Raw genomic sequence first — 23,237 nt, forward strand, 5'->3', positions numbered from 1 at the left:
CAGAGTAGAAGAAGCAATGCAATCTGTGTTTTAATGAAAAGTGTGCTGAGGTAGTGAGTGCTCAGGTACCCTGGACTCTAATCTTAGTCTGATGACTAGCTGTGGGATCCTGAGCAAGTCACTCACCATTACTAAGTCTCTGGATATCTACTGATATTCTCTAGGCCTGCAGAGTATCTACTGAATATATCTGGGCTCTTTCATGTCTTTGAAAATATTGCTACCTGGAAAGGCAGACATCAGATTGGAGCTCACGTACGCCTTTAATCCTTACCTTTCAAATTTCTTTGAAGATACCCACCCTTCTATCATGGGCTTCCTTATTCCAAGCTCATTTCTCTTCTGTCATGGCCTCTTAGGGAGGCCTGCTTTCCAGCCTTTGATGAGCCACTGAGTCTATCCCTGCTGCTATAGAAAATCCATCACTCGTGCCTCCCCCGCCCCCCATGAATTTCTGACTCTTTCACTCAATATATTATCAACCACGCGGCTTTGATGCTTTAATATTCTCAGCAGAGCAGGCATGTTTGCAGTAGATCAAAAAGGAGAGAAACTGGATCTACATCACTTATCCTCTCATTTGTACAATCTGAGTAAGCAGGACCCTCTGAGATCAGAGAGCCCAGAGTGGGAGAAGAGACAGTCCTGAGACTCAGGACTTGTGTCCTCTTCCTGTGCACAGAAGAAGGCACAATGTATTAATGAGGAACCAAAAGGCCTGGGACAGTTCAAAGTTTTCTCTGAAAGGCAGCAGGCTCCATAGTTTTCTCTCACAGTGAAGCAGGCTCCAATTATTCTGTGAACAAATGGATTGGGAGGGTTGGCAACTTCTGGCTGAGAACAAGGTCTTTAAAAAGAAATGAAGCCAATACTAATTTAAGCAAAGACTTAAATCTCAAGACAAAACACTGTATACACCTTAAAAGACCAGAAAAAAATTTTACAGTATGATGATTTCAAAAAGGTGGTAAGGATGTTGATCAACGGAACTCTTTTACACTATTAGTAAGAGTGCCAATTGAACGACCACTTTGGAAAATATTATGCCATTACCTGCTGAAGTTGAATATGCATATTATGTGGCTGTGCTCTTAGATGAACAGGAAAAGAAACCCTTGATCATAGAAGTGAGAAACAGGGAATGACACAAATGTCCAAATGTCCTCTGACAAGGATATGGATAGACAAATGAATAAATTAGTACATTGCACAAGTGTCTATTCCTCAGTAATGAAAATTAATGAACTGCTTCAAATGAAGCATCAGAAATAAATCTTTAAACATAATACTTAATTAAAAAAAAATCATAGACTAGTGACCATGCCACCATTTTTGTAAAGAGCCAAACCAGACATTGAAAACTAAACAATGTATTTTTTCTCTTTTAAGTAGGCTCCATGCCCAGCATGGAGCCCAACCCGGGTCTTGAACTCACGACCCTGAGATCAAGACCTGAGCTGAGATCAAGAGTCAGACATTCAACCAACTGAGCCACCCAGGGACACCTAAACAATGTATTATTAAAGAATACCAATACATGTGACCTAAAAAAAAAAAATTTTTTTAAAAAGCCAAAAAATTTTAAAATAATCATTATCTTTAGGTGGGAGGTGGGCAGAGGTTAGAGAGCAGCATGTGTTGTTCTAGTTTTTCTATGGGGTCTGGGGCTCATAATTGTTTCCTTCATTATTATGCCTTATCATCCTATTATTTTGGAAGTATCAAATGTTATGAAAAAATAAATTTTAAATCATATGAAGTTGCAGTGAGAATGCAAGTCAAAAAAGAGAAGAGGGGTGCCTGGGTGGCTCAGTGGGTTAAAGCCTCTGCCTTCGGCTCAGGTCATGATCTCAGGGTCCTGGGATCAAGCCCCACATCGGGCTCTCTGCTCAGCGGGGCCTGCTTCCTCCTCCCTCTCTGCCTACCTCTCTGACTACTTGTAAACTCTATCAAATAAATAAATAAAATCTTAAAAAAAAAAAAGAGAGAGAGAAGAAAGGAGAGCAAATGGCAAAATGGACTCCCTTCTTAGTAACCCAAAGCATCCGTTCATGTGTTACTCTCCAAAGTTATCACCATAGTCTGATCCATATGGGACAGTCAATATCACACTTCCATTCTTTCATATTTAGATACGGAACAATCATTCCTAGCCTCCCAAATTGACAGACTTCCTGAAGATTCAGTGGGATGGTAATACGAATTGGCAAACCAAGAAACGTGTCACAAGTATTATGCAGAATTTTGCTCATCTTTCCAAATCTACCTCATGAGATGTGAAATGACAAAGCACTAGAAACATGTACTGGTATTTGCTATCACACTGGCTTAGCACGTCACAGAGATTGCACAGACTGAGGTTTGTTCTTTTTTTCTAGGGCTTCGTCATTCACATCTGTGAAAGCATACACCCACTCGCCTTTATGATCTTTTTAAAAGTAAAATTCTGTGAGGTAAAATCAAATGATAGAGGTAATTTGGAAATTCATGGTTTTATAATTCCTATTATCAGGTACCAGGAGCAAATATATAACTTCCCCAGGGTATTTGTTTATAACATCAAGAGGTAAGAATTCAAAAAATATCAAAATACATTTTGAAATATTTTCCAAAAAGCTTGCTTGATGCAAAAAAAATTAAAATTAAAATTAAATTTTAATTTTAATTTTAAAAATTTAAAGACAAGCTAAAGACATATTGATCTATATGACAGTAAGTCAGTCAACTGCTTTCCTTTCCCCACTAAATGAATTAAATTATTTTACATGACTGACCAATTGAACAATGCAGTCTCCATCTCTTTGCTTCTAGTAACAGCCCTGCATGACAACAACACCCTAACCAGGGCTACCAGAACGATCCATTCTGAGTTCGCCCCAAACTTACTTATCATTTTATTATTTATAAAATGATTGGGCTACTAAATAATCACACAAAATATCTCATTTAGGAAGATGAGAATGAATAATCAGATGGTAAAGAAGCAGGGCCATGGAGCAGTTTCATGACTTCCTTAAAGTCACATGAGGACAAAATAGATTTTGAAAAACAAAAATAGATTTCCTAACCATCTACAGATGGTTACAAAATGAGCTATATTTCCAAGGTTACCTGGACTTCTTAGGTCATAAAAAAAAAAAAAAAAACCCAGTTACCATTAGTGTATTATTTTGTACTAAACTTCTGTTGTATCACCTCATGACCAGTGTAGGGAGCAACTCTCTCTCTCTCTCTCTCTCTCTGCTCTAGTTCGTGTGCTGATTCACCAGAAGGAAAATAACTTCATCCAAGCCCCATCTCCTGATTCAGCCTTGTACAGAAGGTAGACATCTCCCTCCATTCCATCTATGAGAAGTAATGAGCAGGCCTGCTGTTAGCAGCCTGAAGCTGGTTGGCAAAATATATTGGCATCTCTTAGTCAACCTAGTTTTAACTATCTGACATTCTAAGTAATAGGTCCCAGCATGTAAGCTCTAGGTTTTAATGTAAATGTGAGAAAAAGAGGACTCCTGGGACCTAAACACAAGCCATGTTCTCCAACTCAGTTTACCAGAGGCCTTGTATTTTCAGGAGCGTGTAGCTATAATATAAGGGGGATGTTAATCACTTGCCAATGTCAAGGGTGTCCAAGCTTTAATTCAGGACCTTCTCCCCCAGTTACAAATACAACATCCTATTTTTCTTAGACATTAACAATAGGAGTATCCGCACTGGGCAATATAATGAGAACTGAACATATTCTTATGGGACAGACTGGTATTCGTCCTGCTGGCCCACCACAAGCAAAGTCCTACATCTAAATGCAGTCTTACCAGATACTATGAGAGCAACAACTGAAAGAAGTCTTGGGTACAGAGAATAAGAGGTACATCACATAAAGACTAAGGGATCTGCAAGCGAAGATCTAGCTTCCATATGGTCTTAGGCATTTGTCTGATGTCCCTCATTGTCATCTTTCCCAATCCTTCCACTTGACTCCCTCTACACTCCTCCCCACCACCGCCCCCTGCCACAAGGAAACTTTCTCTCCCTCTACACTACCCCCAACACCACCCCCTGCCACAAGCAGGCTTTCTCTCTTCTCTCTTCTGTTGCTGCCTCAACAAAATCCCCTCTCCTAGGGGTCTGGGATGTGGGTGTTAGAGGCTAAGTTCATCTCCACTAGGTTCATTTCCATCAGAGAGTTTTCATCAACTCTAAAGTTCATTGCCATCATTTCCATCTGAGACCATACTTTATCTGAACCCACATCTCTGCCTATCTTCTCCTGCCCTATTCTGCTTCCCTCACTTTCTTGTAAATTTCTCCTGAGAGCATTCTCTCGTTAAAATCATTTTTATAAAAACTCCCTTCCCACGCTCTGCCTCCAGAGGACTCAATCTTAAGACACTTCTCAAGCAAACTTCCCAGTATCAGCTCCAAGACCACCAGGATGTCTCACTAGTAATCATCTTTCTTCTTTTCTAAAGGTAAAAATGGTTTTGCCCCCTCCCCCGCTTTGTCTTGCCTTCTTCTCTCTTGTCCATAATGCCCATTTTCCCCGTATTCCCTCTCTAATATTATTCATCTCTATTCTATTATTTTCTTCTTCTTCCAATGGTCAATATACCTATAGAGCAATTCATTAGCAATAAAAGATCTAGTTCCATTTTCCTGAGGGCAGGAAGGGCTTTATCTTCAAATGGGCCAAAAAACTAATGAAATATCTTTCAGTATCATCATGAGATTTCAAATTTAAATAAGTTGTTTTGTTTTAATCAGCTGAACATAAATAATACTGGCTGGTAACTTTTTCATAAATAAGTACAAATCAAGTTCAGTAATGAACATGAAAAAAACACAGATGAAGAACATTTAGAAAAGAAAGTAAGTTTACTTGCAAAAATTTTACAGTGGAGTTTGAGCTTTAGAAAAACTAGCTGACCATATTTAAATCAATAAACAGGCATTTAGGGGCGCCTGGGTGGCTCAGTGGGTTAAAGCCTCTGCCTTCGGCTCAGGTCATGATCCCAGGGTCCTGGAATCCAGCCCCACATCGGGCTCTCTGCTCAGCAGGGAGCCTGCTTCCTCCTCTCTCTCTGCCTGCCTCTCTGCCCACTTGTAATCTCTGTCTGTCAAATAAAATAAATAAAATCTTTAAATAAGTAAATAAATAAACAAACAGGCATTTAAAGGGGAAAATTGATAACATAATCAAATCTTTTTTTAAAAGATTTTGTTTATTTATTTGACAGACAGAGATCACAAGTAGGCAGAGAGGCATGCCGTGGGGGAGTGGGGAGGAGAAGGTTTCCCGCTGAGCAGAGAGCCTGATGCGGGGCTTGATCCCAAGACCCTGAGATCATGACCTGAGCAGAAGGCAGAGGCTTAACCCACTGATCCACCCAGGTGCCCCAATATTATCAAATCTATAAGAGTTAGTCTTTTCATGATAGAACTGTTCCCTCACATGACAGTTATATCAGTAAAGGTAGTGACCTGTCAATATTATAAAAGCCACAAAGAAAGTTGGTTTCATCGGGAAGCCAGTAATTTATTGTAAGTGGACTTATTTTATTTATTTATTTATTTATTTATTTATTTATTTATTTATGGGGATAGAGCAAGAGAGGTGACCCTGGTTTACTGCTGTTGCTATTGTTAGATGTGACAGTGTGCACTTATTCACAACAAGGCAGTGAAAGCTGGTTAGCTGTGTTTCACACAGGCTGTTCTTTGTATTTCATAGAGATGAATTTGCAGACTCCAAAAAGAGTGGGATATTAATCTCCTTCTTCCAAAGACCCTGTTTTTAATAGTTTTTCACTTTTTCTTGTGCAGTTTTCTGCAAAGACTTTCATTTGTTTGGTTTTAGAGAAAGATTTATTTTAAGAAGTTTGCTTATATAATTATGGGGGCATGATAAATCCAAAATAGGCCAGCAGGCTAGAAACCCATGGAGGAGTTGCAGACCGAGTCCAAAGTCTGCTGGCAGAATTCCCTCTTGCTCAGGGGAGGTCAGGCTTTGTTCTATGAAGATCTCCAGTTGACTGGATGAAGCCCACCCACGTTACGGAGGGTGGTCTGCTTTACTCAAAGCCCACTGATTTAAATGTTGATCTCAGAAGAGGAAAAAAAAAGAAAAACCACCAGCACTAAAACAAAACAAAAACAAACAAACAACACCTTCAAGAAATATCCAAGATAATGTTTGATCAAATATCAAGCACTGTGGTTCAACCAAGTTGACGTAAGATTAACCATCAAAATTACATTGGCAAATTCTAAGTTCCAAGGATTTTGCCCATTATTTAGGTTTTCAGAAAGGAAGATATAACCTATTCATTTTTCTAGAGCAGATCAGACCCAACATGTCTCAGTGCATTTCTTCATAACCAAGGGATCACAATCCCTTAATTTAGTTAATTTAGTAATTTTTTAATGGAAAGTTTCTCTTCTCATTGGTTGATATGGCTTTAACTTCTATAAAAGATATTCCCTTCTCCGGTATCAGAGTTCCTATTCAGGGAAGGTGGTAGAGTTAGCTTTATGACAAAACTCTAAAAGAAATTAAACTAGTTACTGGACAGGTTTTCAGAGAGTGCCACATATTGACTCAGAAACTATATGCAACATTGTTAAAGGAAAGATGGATGGATAGTCATGTTAGTGGATGCCAACAAGAGCCCAAAGACAGATTTGTCAAGACAAGTGACTTGGGGAGGCAAGTCTGGGTGGCTCAGTGGGTTAACCCTTTGCCTTTGGCCCAGGTCATAGTCTAAGGGTCCTGGGATGGAGCCCCGCATGGGGCTCTCTGTTCATCAAGTAGCCTGCTTCCCCCTCTCCCTCTGCCTGCCTCTCTGTCTCCTTGTGATCTCTCTCTCTCTCTCTGTCAAATAAATAAAATATTAAAAAAAAAAAAAGACAAGCGACAGGGAAGCATGATTTCAAAGTAAAGCCCTAAAGATCCTTGTTAATAGTGAAAGGAAAGAGACACTCTTTGTAGGGGTAATGTATAGAAGGGAGAGTTTGGAACAAAGTGATGACAGATGACTAGGTGTAAAGTCTGGAAAAAGAATATATTAAAGAAATACCAGGAAATATGTTGCCTACTGCTAAGGGTGAGCTTTTTCATATTCTCTCACTTGTGAGCTTGGATCACTAAGAACTTCAGCATCTGTTCATGGGCAGTAAAGATTCCAAACATACGAGTCATCTTTCAACAAAATATGTGATACATCAGTAGTTTTCAACCTTGCATTACACATTAAAACCAACAGGAGCAACTTAAACATCCTTGTGCTAAGGCTACAGCTCAGTCCAATTAAATAGAATCTGTGATGAGACACAGATATCAACATTTTTAAAACTCCCTAGATGATGCCAGTATGAAGCCAAAGTTGAGAACCGTTTACAGGTATCTAATGAAATGTGCATAAACAGACCAGGAGATACATAAAGCTGTACACATGAAAGGCAATAGACATGAATTCTGGAAAAGTTTGAGGATTTTAAGTATAAAAGGGGGGGGTGCACATTTTTCCAGAATGCCTGGGTCACAGAGAAGAAATAAAAAAGGCTCTACAGCTCAGTCATGCAGTGATCGCAACATAGGTAGGATCCCGGAATACGGCCTCCATCTACTAAAGACATACCGAAAGAGCGGTATTTGGATATAAAACACTGACAGGACTCAAAGCCATGGGCTACAAAAATTACTTAACAAAGAGGCAGGATTTCAGGTTCTAGACATTTGGTTTTGCTGTCTTTCCCAACTCACACTCCTAAAAAGGATGGCACAGGTAAAGAGATCCTGCGGGGGGGCTTTCTCAGGGCACCCTCGATGTCCCCTTTCCTTGGGCTGTAGATGAAGTGACTCAGCATGGGAGTACTCACAGTACATACCACCAAGGCCACTGTACCCTTCCTGGGGGGAAGCTGAGACAGCCAAACTAAGGCAGCTCCAAAGCCTGTTCCATAAAATAAGCAAATGGACAGGGGAGAACCTCGGATGGAGAAGGCTCTGTATTTCCCACTTGCTGATGGTACTCTCCATACTGCAGGAAACTATTTAAGGTGTAGGAGTTAAGGACCACTGAGAAGAGATCACTACTAACTACAGCACCAATAAATACAGCAATATGTTGATGGCGAAGATGCGAGAAGAGACAGGGTCAAGAAAGCGAGAAGGGTCACAAGGGAAATGAGGAATTTCTACCTCGCTGCAGAATGTAAGTTGTGATACCATCCAACTGTGCTGCTGGGATCCCCAAATGCAGATCGATAAAAGGACAACAGAACCCCAGTGGGGCCACAAAGGTGGGAATTCATGACGACGAGAGGGTGCACGCGGTGCTATATGGCCACAAAGCGGTTAAAAGCAGATTGTCCAAACATCCAAAGAGAATTTTAAAAGACATTTCCATCAGGCAGACTGCATCTGAGATGGCTCCGTGGTGAGTTTGGATGTCTGCAATCATCTTTGGGATTGGGTTGGAGGGGAAACCAATGTCAGCCAAGGACACATTAGAAAGTGTACAGAGATGAGGCAGGAGTCTGGACTGGCAAAATGATGAGCAGTTTTCCAAGCACAGTCACCAAGGACATGGTCCGGAACAGCCAAAAGAGGAGGGACTGCGGTTCCAGATCATGGGAGAGGCTTAAAGGAGAAATTTCAAGACATGTGTTAGATTCTCTGGTCCCAAGTGGCTAGGATATTTTCCTCACTTACTCATTCTCCACTATTCTGCCTTTCTTTATAATAGATCAAAGTTCCTGACCTAAATCATTTTTCTTCTCTCTAAAGAAATTCATTTAATATTTTTTTGCAAGGCAGATCTACCTGCCACAAATTCAATTTTTGTTTGTCTGAGAAAGTCATTATTTTTCATTCGCTTTTGAAGGATAACTTTACAAAATACAGGATTCTAGCTTGGTGGTTTTCTTCTCCCAATCCTTTAATTATTTCACTGCACTCTCTTTTTGCCTTCATGGTTTCTGAAGAAGTCAGATGTTATTTTTACCTTTGCTCCTCTAGAAGCAAAGTGGTTTTTTTTTTCCCTCTGTCTTTAGATTTTTTTTTTCTTTATCTTTAACTTTATGAAGTTTGAATATAATACACCTAGGGGTTGTGTTTTTTGTTTCTATTTTGCTTTTGGAGGGTTTTTTTTGCCACTTATCCTGTTGGTGTTCTCTGAGCTTCCTGGATCTGTGGTTTGGAGTTTGACACTAATTTGTGGAAATTTTCTGTCATTATTGCTTCAAATATTGCTTCTGTTTCTTTCTTTCTTCTTGTGCTATTCCACATATGTATATGTTCAATCTTCTTTAACCGCCCCAAAATCTTTAGCTATTCTGCTGTGTGTGCATTTGTATTTGTGTGTGTGTGTGTGTGTGTGTGTGTGTGTGTGTGTGTGTGTGTGTGTCTTTTTCTTTGCTTCTCAGTTTTGGAAGTTTCTATGGTCATATATTCAAGCCCAGAGATTCTTTTCTCAGCTACCGCTAGATCACAAATAAGACACCAGAGGCATTCATAATTTCTGTCATAGTGTTTTTAATCTCTGGCATCTTTTTTTTTTTTTCTTAAAATATCCATCTCTCTGCTTACATTATCCATCTGTTCTTGCATGCTGTCTACTTTCTCCAGTAGAGCCTTTAGCAAATTAATCATACTCATTTTATTTATTTATTTTTGAACAGGTAAGGTTCTCTGTATTTGTTTATTTAAAATACTTAATGGCTTCTCTTTTTTAAATGTGTATATTTAAGGTACAATTTAAAATATAAATTCCACTGTAATACACATTTGCCTTATTCTATACATTCAAACTTAATTCCATACAAATAAAAAATAGTTGATTAGCAGTTGGTGCTTTTAAAAAAACCACAGTCATTTTAAATTCCTTGATCAATAATTCTAATATCCCTACCATATGTGACTCTGAATCTGATGCTTCTTCAGTCTCTTCAAACTGAGTGTTTTACCTTCTAGGATGCCTTGTAATTTTTGTTGAAATCCAGACATGATGTACTAGGTAAAAGAACCTCTAGTAAATGTGAGATACCTGGGTGGCTCAGATGCTAAGCATCAGCCTTCAGCTCAGGTCATGATCTGAGGGTCCTGGGATCGAGTCCTGCTGCCGGCTCTGTGCTCAGCAGGGAGCCGCTTCTCCCTCTGCCTCTTCAGCTCCCCTGCTCCTCCCCCAGCTGTGAGCTCTCTCACTTTCCCTCTCACTGACAAATAAATAAAATCTTTAAAGGAAAATTAAAAAAGATACTCTAGTAAATAGACATTTAGTGGCATGAAGGTAAAGGATAGGAGGAAGAGAAGTATTCTATTGTCCTATGAGTAAGTCTCAGTCTTTTGGTGATCTGTGTTTCTATAAAGTTCACCAGTGATTGTCTTTTCTCGCCTTAGATGGGACAGAATGACTGAATGGGCTGGAGTTGGGTATTTCACTTCTCTCAAGTAAGTTAGACTCGGTTAAAACCCACGTAGGATAGGCTGTGGAAAAATAATTGCTCCTAAGGGCAGGCCTTATTAAAAACGACAGAATGCTCTGGAGAATTTCAAAATTGTTACTTTTCCCTTCCCCCTGCTCGCGGCGCAGCATGAGGGGATTTCTCTCCAATATTCACTCCAAGGAACTGCTAGAGTTCCTGGATGTAAAACTCACCAAAGCATGGGGTCCTCCCCTAGAACTTTAACTTCTCAGTCTAAGCCCCCAGCAATTATTCAATTACAGTTTAGGTTTTCCTACTTCTGCCTGCACTTACTCCCACAAATGTTGTTGCTTATAGGTTTCTGATCCAGTAAGTTGTGATTTTTTTCTATCAATCTGCCTATCTCTCCAATTTGGGGATCAGCAGTTTCCCCTGTGACCTCACTTCTCTGACGGATATAAGAAGAGGTAATTTTTTCAGTTTTTTCAGCTTTTTATTTGTTGTTAGGATGGAATGGCAATTTCTAGGCTCCTTATATGTTGGACTGGAAATCCCTCAAAGACTTTTCCAACACATAAATCCCCACAAGGGTCCACTAGTTCATTACCTTTCCACAAAATGGAACATCTTTTGTAAAACCTATCTCAAAAGGATATATTTTTTTAAGATTTTATTTATTTGTTAGAGAGAGAGAGGAGTGAGAGCGAGCACAGGCAGACAGAGAGGCAGGCAGAGGCAGAGGGTGAAGCAGGCTCCCTGCTGAGCAAGGAGCCCAATGTGGGACTCGATCCCAAGATGCTGGGATCATGACCTGAGCCAAAGGCAGCCGCTTAACCAACTGAGCCACAACAGGCATCCCTCTCAATAGGATATTACAGCCAGTCATATTAACACAAACATATTGGAAAAATATATATATTTTAGGTAGATATTCTCATGACAATGGACAAGTTTCTTTCTTTCTTTCTTTCTTTCTTTCTTTCTTTCTTTCTTTCTTTCTTTTTTTATTTTTGAGAAAGAGAGAGAGAGAGAGACAGTACACTCAAGTCAGGAGGAGGCAGGGGTAAAGGAGAGGCATAGAGAATCTTAAACAGGCTCCACGCTCAACACAGAGCAAGACATGGGTCTTGATCTCACAACCCTGAGATCATGACCCAAGCTGAAATCAAGAGGTGGACACTCAACCAACTGAGCCACCCAGGCGTCCTGATTATCTTCCTTATTAAGTTCATCTCTTTCCAGTCTGAACTTGCCTCTTTGGAAAGAGTATAATCACTTACAAAATAAGTAATTTGAAAGTCAACAGTGAGCATTTTATAGTTTTTCTTTTATTCCCTAACTAAAATAGATTTGTCTATTAACAGATAATTATTCTAAGGATACTGTCCAACTCAGACCCACCCCTAAAAAACATGCTGCCCTAATCAACATGACCCACAGCATCTGTATGCATAGAGATCATTGACCTCACTTCCTCATGGCCTCAGTCTAAGATTTGAAGACAAAGAGGCCATCCCTTTCCCCTCAGGAATTCATATTTCTCTTGGATCAGTTCATATTTTTCCACAATGCAAAGTCAAAAGTTTAAAATCTATTCTCCATCCCAGCTAGTTTTACCCTAAAATATTACAGAAAAAAAATGCTTAAAGTTAAATCCACATGAGGTTAACATTTAGCATTCACCTTGAGCCCTGCACAAGAATTCTATTTCTGCTTGCAAAGAAAAAAAAAAAAGTGGGAAATTGAAAGACTTTTCTCTCTAATTCAAGCTTGGAGCCTACTTTTACAAAAACTTTCTACCCAATTGAGGAAAGCATAGCTTTTAAAAGATAAATCAGTATTGGCCTGACCTAATATACCACCATAAAGTGCATTGGGGAGATGTCAAGGCAGCAGATGTTTGGTCTATTTAATCCTGAGTCTGGCTCAGCAGTGGGTAATGCTATCATTAATCCGTTGAGAGCACACCCCTCAGATGATAATTAGGAAGGAACTTTTTTTTTTAAGTAACCATAATTACAGTGACACTCTCAACAGCCCTAATTATGGAAATGAGTTTCACATTAAATTCACCTGCCTGATAATATACAGTAAAAGTCTATTTCAGCTGAACTATGTTGTTTGTTAAAGCAGCCGTGCCTGAGGTTCAGGTATTCAACATGTGAATAATAGAGCCATCATCTCTAGAGTTTCAACTTAGATTAAAAGCTAGTATTAATTTGCCTAGAATTAGTGTTGTATGCTCAGCATGAAAAGTACATCTCCAGGCAAAAAGCTGGAAGATTCCAAACAACAGTCTAGTTCAGGCTTATCTCCTATTTTTATCTGATGCCCAATGTTTTATTCTACTCACACTCCATAGACACTAAGCAAGGAAGGTAGCTTTCTGCTTTTTCCTATGCTTAAAAAAAAAAAAAAAAAAAAATCCATGAGTTTGATGCTGATTGCTGCTACTCCTACTTATCTGTTTACGTTTTGTTTAAGTAACCCCTATATGCCATGTAGGACTTGAACTCATGACCCCAAGATCAAGAGTTGCTCGCTCCTCAAACTGATCCAGCCAGGCACCCAGTCCTATTTATTCATTTTTCATCCTGAGAAAAGTGATGGCCTTTGTAAAAATGTACTTGGAAACCATGAACACATACATGCACACAGACTCGCACACACAAGCACATACACATGCACACACTCACATGATAGTTATAATAACCTAATTCTCTTTATGTAGCCATCTCTATTCCCCAGGGGAAGAATGTGGAGTCATATATTTGTCTTTCAGAGACCCTAGGTGTACCAGAGTAATACGTTAATCTTCTCATATTCAATAAATGGTAAAGATACTAAAAAATTGCAAACAATCTATTATTTACAAGGAAGGATAAAGAGAGAGATCTAAGAAAGAACTATGTGGCCCCTTGCCTTCTTATTATTCACCTCTTGGTCTCAGGGAGACCAAGAGTTCTAAATTTATCCTTCTAGCATCCACAGAGCAAACCACTCAACTTAACTTTGCAAACTACTGAAAAGATCTCCTCTCCTTTTTCTCCGCTTTGTTACTCTGAAGTTTGGAAAGGCTCTCGGACTCTGCAAGGTAAAAGGAGAAAGAGGACAGAGTGATTTATTTTCCTTTATTTTCCCTCAAAATTCCAACTAAAAATGGCAAATGAGGACAAAAATCCTGCCACAAGTCATTGTTATGAAGGTGACTTCATTTTGATGAAAGTTGCAAATAGACAGAATATATTAACTCTGTTTTGAACCTTAAGACAACTCTTTCTCTCATCAACTGCAGTCCCAGGGGTGGAGTTGAATGGGGGGGAAATATCAGTCATTTCAGTCCTCATTAAATTTTTGGCCACGAGCCATTGAACTAAATTCAATAAGCTGAAGCTCTGGAATTTACATTCATTCTTTAAACAAAGGCTTCATTTCTGGACAATGAAGTTTTGAGTACAATTTGCTCTCCTAACAGTAGAAGGTTCACAGGGAAGAAATTAATTGGACGTATTGTTCTTTTCTCTCCTTTCCCGCCCCCAATGTGTTAAACACTTCTACAGACCTCAAATACAACTGTCCTTCATTTGATGAAATTTAATTCAATTAAAATTACAAAACAGACACAGGGTAGATCATATTAGGAGTCAAATCTTAAAGAAAAGCCATCAAGCTGTAAATTGCTCATTGATCCTCGCCATCTAGTAGCTTTGAATCTTAGTCATGCCAATTTCAGAGAGATCCCTGCACTTGGTCTCTGCTGGGGCTTAAAAAGTAATCTAGCCAATCGGATTTCATATCTTACGAGGGTTCATTTCCTAGTATGAAGAAGAGCACGGCAGATAAGATTCTGACAGAGATAACCCCAACATAGCAGAAAAGAAGTCAATTTGTGGCTTCTCCAGATATCAACATGCTCTATCGAGGTTACTAATAATTCATGTCAAGCACTAAAGGAAGGAACTGTTAGAGAGGGAGGAGACCAAGAGTGGGGAGCGTGGGGGCTGCAGCCCAACTCAGAATACGGAAGGAATCAGCACTGATATAAAGGCTAGTTCATGAAAACAAACATCGTATTGGTGCCTGTGGTACTTTAAGAAGAGATGGAACCTATAGAAATCTTCACTATGGCAATAGTATTAACTTGTCTCATGTGTTTTAAGAGAGTAAAATGTGAACTTTCCCCACCCACTCACTGCCTCCTTTATAGAAGATGTACACAGAACATAATTTACACCATTTGGATGATGTTCCTGCATTCTGGCTTGTACTATTTCAGTACTATTTTATTATAGTGAGATGGAAAGAGTTAGAGACTTCCAGTGAGAAAAAAAGTGGGTTCTAACCCTAATTCAACCATTTACTACCCTTAATATCTTGAACAAGCATCCTCATTTTCTGAGGTTTAACTTTCCCTTCTACAAAATATTCTGAGCTGGCTATTTGAATAATAAACGTGACGATGCTTTACAAAACTATCTCTCTCTATGAAGGCAGGCATGATCATGGGTGATGACAAGACTGTTCATTAGCATTTTATAAAGAGATCGGGTCTTTAAGAATAGAGATAGGACTAGATCTTTCTGCAAATCTGCCATATTACAGAAGAAGTGAACAGCTATTGAGAATACACTATGTAACTCAGAAAGCTCTTTTGATTCAAGCTGGAAGTGACCTGACACATTGTCTAGTCCAACCCAATTAGAAGACTGAGCTCAAAGCTAATTTGCTCAAATAACCCATGAAAGTGATGTAGACCCAGACAGACCATAGTCTTCCTAAACTGGGCCCTGTACCATCCACACCAGACTAGGGAAGGTTTCATTCAGGGAACAGAGACTGCAAAAACCCATGTAGGTTTGTGATGAAAGGGGGAAGTCCCAGTCTCCATGGGTAGCCAAATGAATATATGAATATTTTGAAGGAGTAGCTCTTTTTTCAAAAGGCTGTCATCCTAGACGTTCATCATTTGTTGGAAGAAGCAAGGTAAGGCATAAACAGTGAACAGTGAGTGCTCCCAACTACTAACTAGAATTCTAGAGAAGTGGGGTTGGGATTGCCAAAAGAACAAGGGATAAGTGGCCCAGTAGGTTTTATCCCACCTCAAAATTCTGCCTAGAAAGCTGCATTTAAGGAACTACATACTAGTAAAAGAGAGAACCCGGAATGGAGTATAAACTCCACTGTCTATCAAGTACTGAGGCACATTTTAGCGTCCTCAGCTCAACCCCTGAAAATGAGGTCCTAATGGTCTTTCTGGTTTTCCCTATGAATCTATACTTAAGGAGGTCATTAGAGGCAAGCCTCTGGGACACTACCTTCTCTCTCTTTCAGTGCATTATTTCTGGGAGAGTTTCATGGTCAACAATGATGAGAGGCAGGGTCAGGAGTACTTCATCTGGCTCAGCTAGCCACAGTTTCTGGAAATGAGCAGTCAAACCCTGGGTTGGAGGTATGATGTCCTTCCCCACTTGCATCCCTCTCAAGTCTTCACACATACATATACCAGCAGCTTAGCTCTCCCCCAACCCTCAGCAGCTTGGTTAAAGCCAAGAGACAGTAGGGGAGAGATGCACATATGTTCTGCTATTAATATCTAATTAATTGACACAAGGACTACCCAAGGAGCATAACTTCTAGATGCAGAGAAAGCAGCTCAACAGCGACAGCAAAGTATGGTCCCTGACCATGGCCTTATCAGTCTAGAGAACCTCCAGGGGCATCCTACAAATATTTTGAAAGGAGCCTGTGGCTTTCTGGGTTGCATCTGCTATGTATTTGCAGAATCAAAGACTTTCAGATTCTCTCTCAAGATTATATCCCATTTCTGAAAACTCACAAAAGAAAACCATCAGTCACAATAAAACAGGAGCACCTGGTACCATTTGATTTGTTTCATAATTCATGTCATTATCCTACAGCAGAATCGAACCCTCAAAGTGGCCCGACATTATTGGAGTTGTTCTATCCAAATTTGATAGTCCAGCTTAACGTAGAGGAAAGCAGGATGGACCGGTGCAAACTTAAGGCAAATTAACAAATTCTGATTTGCTATGCATTCATATGCCAAACTGGATTTTCAAGTTGTTGTTCAGAAACACTCTCAATAAATTGTTACATTCTGCAAGGCAGAAGTAGCAGATTGCTTATGGGTGTTCAGGGAGATTGGAGGGGGAGAGTGCATTGGAAGGGAATGAGAATGACTCAGTCCGCCCACATGTCTCTGATGTACTGGAAATAGGATCTTCTGAAACCAAGGGTCAGACTCTAACTGATGCTGCATAAAATGTCCTAAGCCTTTTTAACGTTGCCCAGTTTCCTCGGGTTCATACGTTTCCAGATCATACTTTAGGCAGCCTGAAACTCAAAGGCTACCACTTCTGTTTATTTGGTTCTTGCATGATTTCTGCTGAGAGTCAACCTCATTTTGGCTCATTGCACTGGTTATTTTATAGAAGCAATGGGTGACCAAGACTGGCCAAGCAGCAACTCTTATACTGACTGGGTTCTTTGAATTTGTATTAAATTTTACCTGCTGCTCCTCTAAAAGAAAAATATTCCTTTGTTTTTTTACAAACCAGAGACCTTCCCTATTACATTGGTATCATATTTACAGGAACATCTCATCAAGATCTGCCTTTTCCTTTAAACAGGGCAGGGAGGTTACTCAATGACACAAATATTTTCCCCTAACGACAATGGTCCTAGGAAAGACATTTACGAAATATAATGATTTCCTCAGAAACTGACATTGCAGGTGAGGAAAGTCCCTGCCGAGCATTCCATGTAAGGAGAAGGAGAAGCTCAGGTAGTGGATAAGAAAAGGACAAGGACCGATGCTGCCCACCCACTCTCCGGGAATGACGGAAAGATGTTAAAAGCATTCTGACCTGAGACATGTTCCAAAGTAAACTTTCCTAAGGTCAGTTTTTTTTTTTAACCTGGTATTTGTGGCAGACTGCAAAATTCCTGAGGCAAAATGATTGAAGAAGAGTATTTTTTATCTACACAAAATAGGACCAATACTGCCCACCCATGCTTCCAAGAATGACAGAAACATGCTAAAGGCATTCTGACGTGAGACACATTCCAAAGTAAACTTTCTAAGGTTAATTTTTTTTTTCTTTAACCTGGTATTTGTGGCAGATTACAAAATTCCTGAGGGAAGATGATTGAAGAAAAGTACTTTTTTTTAATCTACACTAAATAGATATTTTCATATCACATAAATAGTAGAGAGTATTTCTGATGATTTCTTTAGAAAGGAAAATAAAAAGCAAGGCAGTTGCTATTTAAATTAACAAAGAAACAGAGCCACAGCCTTTTAAGAGTTCTTTCTAACATAATAGAGATATTTTTCCTTAATCTCTTTCAAAGCTATCATGAGAAAGCAAGGGTCATCATGAATTTTATCAGCACCCTAATAAAAATATAAAAAAAGTGAAAAATTAGCCAAATACAAACCATTGAGGGTTCCTATCATTCTGAGTTAGATTTATTCTTACAGTCTTCCACAGAAAACAAAGATTTTTAAGTGTAACTAAGATAAATTCAAAACAAGTCTCTATTTATATCACATCTTTGAACTCCACAAAGTAAGAGACCTATAAATAGGCTTCAAAGAATTATTTAATTTAGCACTTTTTGACCCTAGATGAATATTTGAATCACCTGGGAGCTATCAAAGAATGTGGTCATATTTCTCTTCAGATTAATTAGTATTTTTTAAAGCCCCTCAAATGATGCTAATGCACAGTCAGGTCTAAAATATACTAATTTGCTTTCTTATTCTTTGACAGTTATTTTTTTTCTGTGGCTTTGTGTTTTTTAAGTGCTTTTCCAAAGATGTTCTATTTGATCCCTATCTTCATATTCTCGTAAACTTCTAGATAATTCTATACCACATTCTATCTCCTAATCTTCTGGTTGGCCCTCTTTTCAATTTTGTCTTATAGTCCTTAGTCTAGGACTATGTTTTCTCTCTTTATTCCAAAACTCTAATGTACCCATACTGCAACATTTATGTTGCCTTACAAATTACTCTCAACCAAACATTACGGCAAGGCACACAATAAAAAGCGAGTGACAGTCTCTCAAAATGTAATTGATTCCATAAATTCCTAGATGATATTGATGGTGGGAGTGTCTTACTAAATAATAGACTCTTGATAGATTTATCAAGAGTGGACTTAGATGGAATGTCCATTTCAGAAATGTTAGGTATATTGATTCCAATAATAAATTCTGATCTTAGCCTGAACCAGATACAGCAATTTGCTGTTAAATATCAGACAAATGAAGAATTTTGGTAAAACAGAGAAGCTTCTTGTGGGTTACCTAGTTCTATTGATGGTGTGGCTCATGCTCCTTGCAGTCAGAATAAAAATTTTCTACTTAAATAAGATTTTATGTTTCTCTAAGCCTAGAAGAGGCAGTGAGTTCCACTGACATTTGCCAAATGCTTCTGGTGGTTTTGTGTTTGTCACCGCAGCTCCATGATGAGCAGATCCTATTTCAGTAAATTCCTTTGCAAAAGAAAGAAACTAGAGCTTCATATATGTCGCCCATATATGACAGATAAAACTATGGCCATGTCTGAAATGCGCTAAGTTTTTTGCTTCAGATTCCCTTATGGAAAATGAGATTCCAATCCAATAGCTGTTCTTAGAATGACATGAGGGTCAGGTTTAAACAAAACCATGTGAGCAGATCAATGACTGGCACAAAGGCAAACCTTAACCTTTCTAAAGACATGGAGTTCAGGTAGAGATTTTTTCTACCTAAAAAAGGCCTAACAAATATTAGGGTCCAGAAAATCATCTAAAGTTCAGAGAATAGACATTGGAGTCACTCAGCCCACTTAACATAGTTTATCCCAGGCAAATGATTTAATCAGTCTCCCAGTTTCCTTATCTTTAAAATGGATATAACAAGCCACCCTACCTGGCTGGAAGGGAGGACATAATAGAACATACACATACCAGCATTTGAGGTAGTGTCTTGTTTATAAATGCACAAGAACACACAAAAATTATCTCTTATAATTTCAATACAAAAAGCTCTCTATCTTTGTATTAAGCCACATGTGGTCACACAAATACACAAAGAAAGAAATACTCACACAAGAGAAAAAAAAAAAATCATCCCATGTCTCTTCTTTCTAAAAACAGGGTCACACATATTTTCAAAACAGGAGGGGGAAAAGCAACAAGACTCTTACCATCAGTCACAGCCCCTCCCCCAGCTTTTCCAAGAATGCTTTGGAAGGTGAATGAAGAGGAAACAGCTCTTGCCAGTTAGGCCAGTGATGATAAACTACTGATTTGATCTGAGGACCATAAAATTCTTTATTAGGGTCTAGGTTAGCTGGGCTCTCCAATTTACAATGATTATTTCTCTTCCATGAATTAGCTGAATTAGTCCCAATTTAAGACATATTTCTGAGCTCCAAATGATCCAACTTGTCTGTTGATACTGATAAAATCTATGAACAAATGCCAAAGTTCCCCTCCCACTGATTTTGGAATGTATTGAAACATTGAAAATATCACTCCACTGGATTTCTCTAACTTAAGAGGAAATGGTTAGAATTTGGGAGAAATGCCCAAAACATCCATGTGGTTTACACAGTGCTTCTTAATTTCCTCCCAGTTACAGTGTTCAGTGGCACAACTATACCTTAAAGTGAAAGACTTTCACTTAGTATGTGTTCAATGGTTATTTATTATATACTTGATAAACTTATCAAAAATTTTATGAAAATTCTTTGGGGTCAATCTGAGGATAAATATTTGAAGGATTTGAGACTCTGAGGAGGAAGAAGATAGAATCACAGAGTAGAGCAGTAGAGTTATAAAGTTTAAAGTTATACTGCAATTCAGAGGAGAACATAAGAGTAGAATGCGAGTCATATAAAACCTGGACACATGTTCCAAAAAACCAGATGAGATGGATAGGAGAGCAAGGCTCCAGGTGAAGGTTCTCAGGGGAAGAAACTTAGACTAGAGTGTGTGGGGGGGAATTCAAAGTACATATCACCATGTCTTCTTCCTCTTCATCATCTGAAAAGAGACTTGAGATTAAGTGACCTAAGAAAGGAATATATTGACCATGTTTCCTGAGTTGATTTTGAACAAAAAAATTTGATTTCTTTTGAATTAATCTGGTGAGAACATTTCAGAGTGTGCAAGATGTAGATAATTTAATTCCCCAAGTAATTTAATTCCCCAAGTAAAACACTTGAGCTGTTTAATAACTTGGTGTTATATTTGATTTTATAAAAATGAGTTCAGGTCAGGCATACTTGTTCTAACAATGAAAATCAATACTATGCATACTAACATACATTTTACTAGAAAAAATTCAGCTCAACTCATTTGCCAAATCGTAACTAAGCATGTAGCAAGTGTGAGGCACAAGAGATTTTTAAATGCTTTATTGTGCATCTTTAATACAGATATTTTATATAATATCTCATTAATGCATACAAAAAGACTAAGTTAAAATAAGGTGACAAACAGATTAAGTAACTTGCATACAGAAATTATGAAGCTCTATTCAGCTCTCACTCCATGTTCTATGCTCTCAACCAGGTCCTAAGTAAGACCAAATCCCTTATTTTAAGTATCTTTTTTTTAATCTTAAGTATCTTATACTCAAAAGAATAGAGAAGACAAGCATTCAAATGACTACATATCTAGTATAATAAGGTAGGTAAATACAAATTAAGTCATATCAGATGATCATGACATGACTTCAGAAGAATATAGTATTTAAAGAATGAGCAACTGATATTTAAAAACAACCTATGTTGTGAGTTTTAAGCCAGCAGAATTCTAAAATTATATTCAGTGTTTTAAAACCAGAGGTAGTTTGCTGGTAAAATAATTGATACTAAGAAGTTAAGAGGACCCTCATTAGTCATTGAATCCAGTCTCATTCTGAAATAAAAATTGTTCCTGAAGAAGTCCCGAAAAAGTGTCAGATCTTGGCACCTTATACTTCCAAATTCTAATTATGTCTTGATACCCACCACATATTAAACAGAGAGAGGCCAACCCAGCTGGGGTAAGTGAGTTCAAATTCTTTCTATTCTTTTGTAATTAAATGTTTCCTTAACAATATATTCCATTAACACCCAATCTACATATCAAATTCCTTTTTATCCCCAGAAATTGCTTTACTATAAATAAAATTGCTTTATTATTTACTATAAATAAAATTGCTTTATTAAACTCTTAAGAAACTGCAAATTTTTTTGCTTGTTTTATTTCATATTCTCTATTCTCATAAGTAGGCATTTATTGAGCACCAACTAAATCAGAACCTCACACATTTGAGAGTGTCTAAAGTTATGATCCCTTTTTGTATGGGCCCTTGGGAGTTCACAGTTTAGAGAGGCTAAACAAAATAAATAAATAAATAAATTCCAATAACCATGGAAAGTACCAAAGATTCCAGTAATCATATAAAAGATTCATAAGAGTTTTTTAAAAAAGGTTCTAAAGAAGAAGCCCTTTTTTATAGCTTTGCAGAATGAGAAAAACTTAGATTACTTGATAAATTACCATTTTAATCCTTAATTAACTATTTAATTCAAATGACTATTTCTTTTTCTAACTCCTATGGGCTCTGAAACAAAAAATGCAAAAGGAAATTGAAATACAATTTAGGGAGAACCAATTAAACCAATTTGTTTCATATATGCCCCCCCCCATATTTCCCCGATTCAACGTCATTTCATTTTCTTGTAGATTTCCTGTAAGCTTTTATTTCTAATAAGCTAAGGAAACTAGATATCATATCACGCTCAAAGTCTTTATCTTATATTTTCAAGAATTCTGTAAAAGTTGGGTTCAGAACCACAGTTAGTTAAACAATACTCTCTACTTGACAAGCATGAGGATCAAGCCTGAAGCAAGTGGTTTAGAAAAGTTTATCAGGTAGAATGAGTCAGAGACAGTCTCTAAACAGTAGTCCCATTTGCAGGACATTATGCTGGAGCCAATGTCAATTTCCCCTCAATATAGAGATGGAAGCAGAGAGAATGATAATGGAAAAAGCCTTTCAGGCAATGTCAACATACACACACATGCACTAAACAATATTTCATTCAGAATCAGTAAATCGCTGGAACCAGACCGGGCAGATGATAAAAGATTGCTTTATTTCTTACCACCTGGTCCAGAAACACCAGATATTTACAACAATTTATAGCTCAGACAAGAAGAGCAAAGTGAATACAAACTTTTCCAGCAGAAAGCTGGTAAATCTCACAGGCTTTTACAAAAATGAGCTCAGCCTTCACTGAGCAGCAATATCTCAGAGGACAGCAGGGAAGGGAGGGTTGGGCTGCAGGCACTAGGAATTTTACCAATCATAAGAAAGCTGAACTGAAGCAGAAGCAGTTGCAATACAAGGAAGTAAATTGTTCAGGGAGCAACTGTTCTGGTAATCCCATTTAAACATGGGAATTGTGTTTGCAAAATACCTGAAAGAAATCAGTATTCAGCATGCTTGTCCTGGGGGATATGGAAATGCCCAGCACCACCGAAGACACAGAAGTACCAAAGGACTAAAAAGATCATAAACAGGAGAACAGAATTCCTACAATGACTGCAAAGCATACTAGTGAGAAACTGCATAGGATAATGTAGAAAAGTGGTGGAAGGTTCTTTTCTTCCAGGTCTCACATTTGTAAAATTAAGACACTGGCTTAGCTGATCCCTAAAATATTTTTCAGTATTAAGATTCTATGAGTTCTGTGAAGTGCCACAACGGAAACTATAGAAAATAAACTTGATAGTATAGGCAGCAGC

This window comes from Mustela nivalis, assembly GCF_964662115.1.
Source record: "Mustela nivalis genome assembly, chromosome: 6".
Taxonomy (NCBI): Eukaryota; Metazoa; Chordata; class Mammalia; order Carnivora; family Mustelidae; genus Mustela; species Mustela nivalis.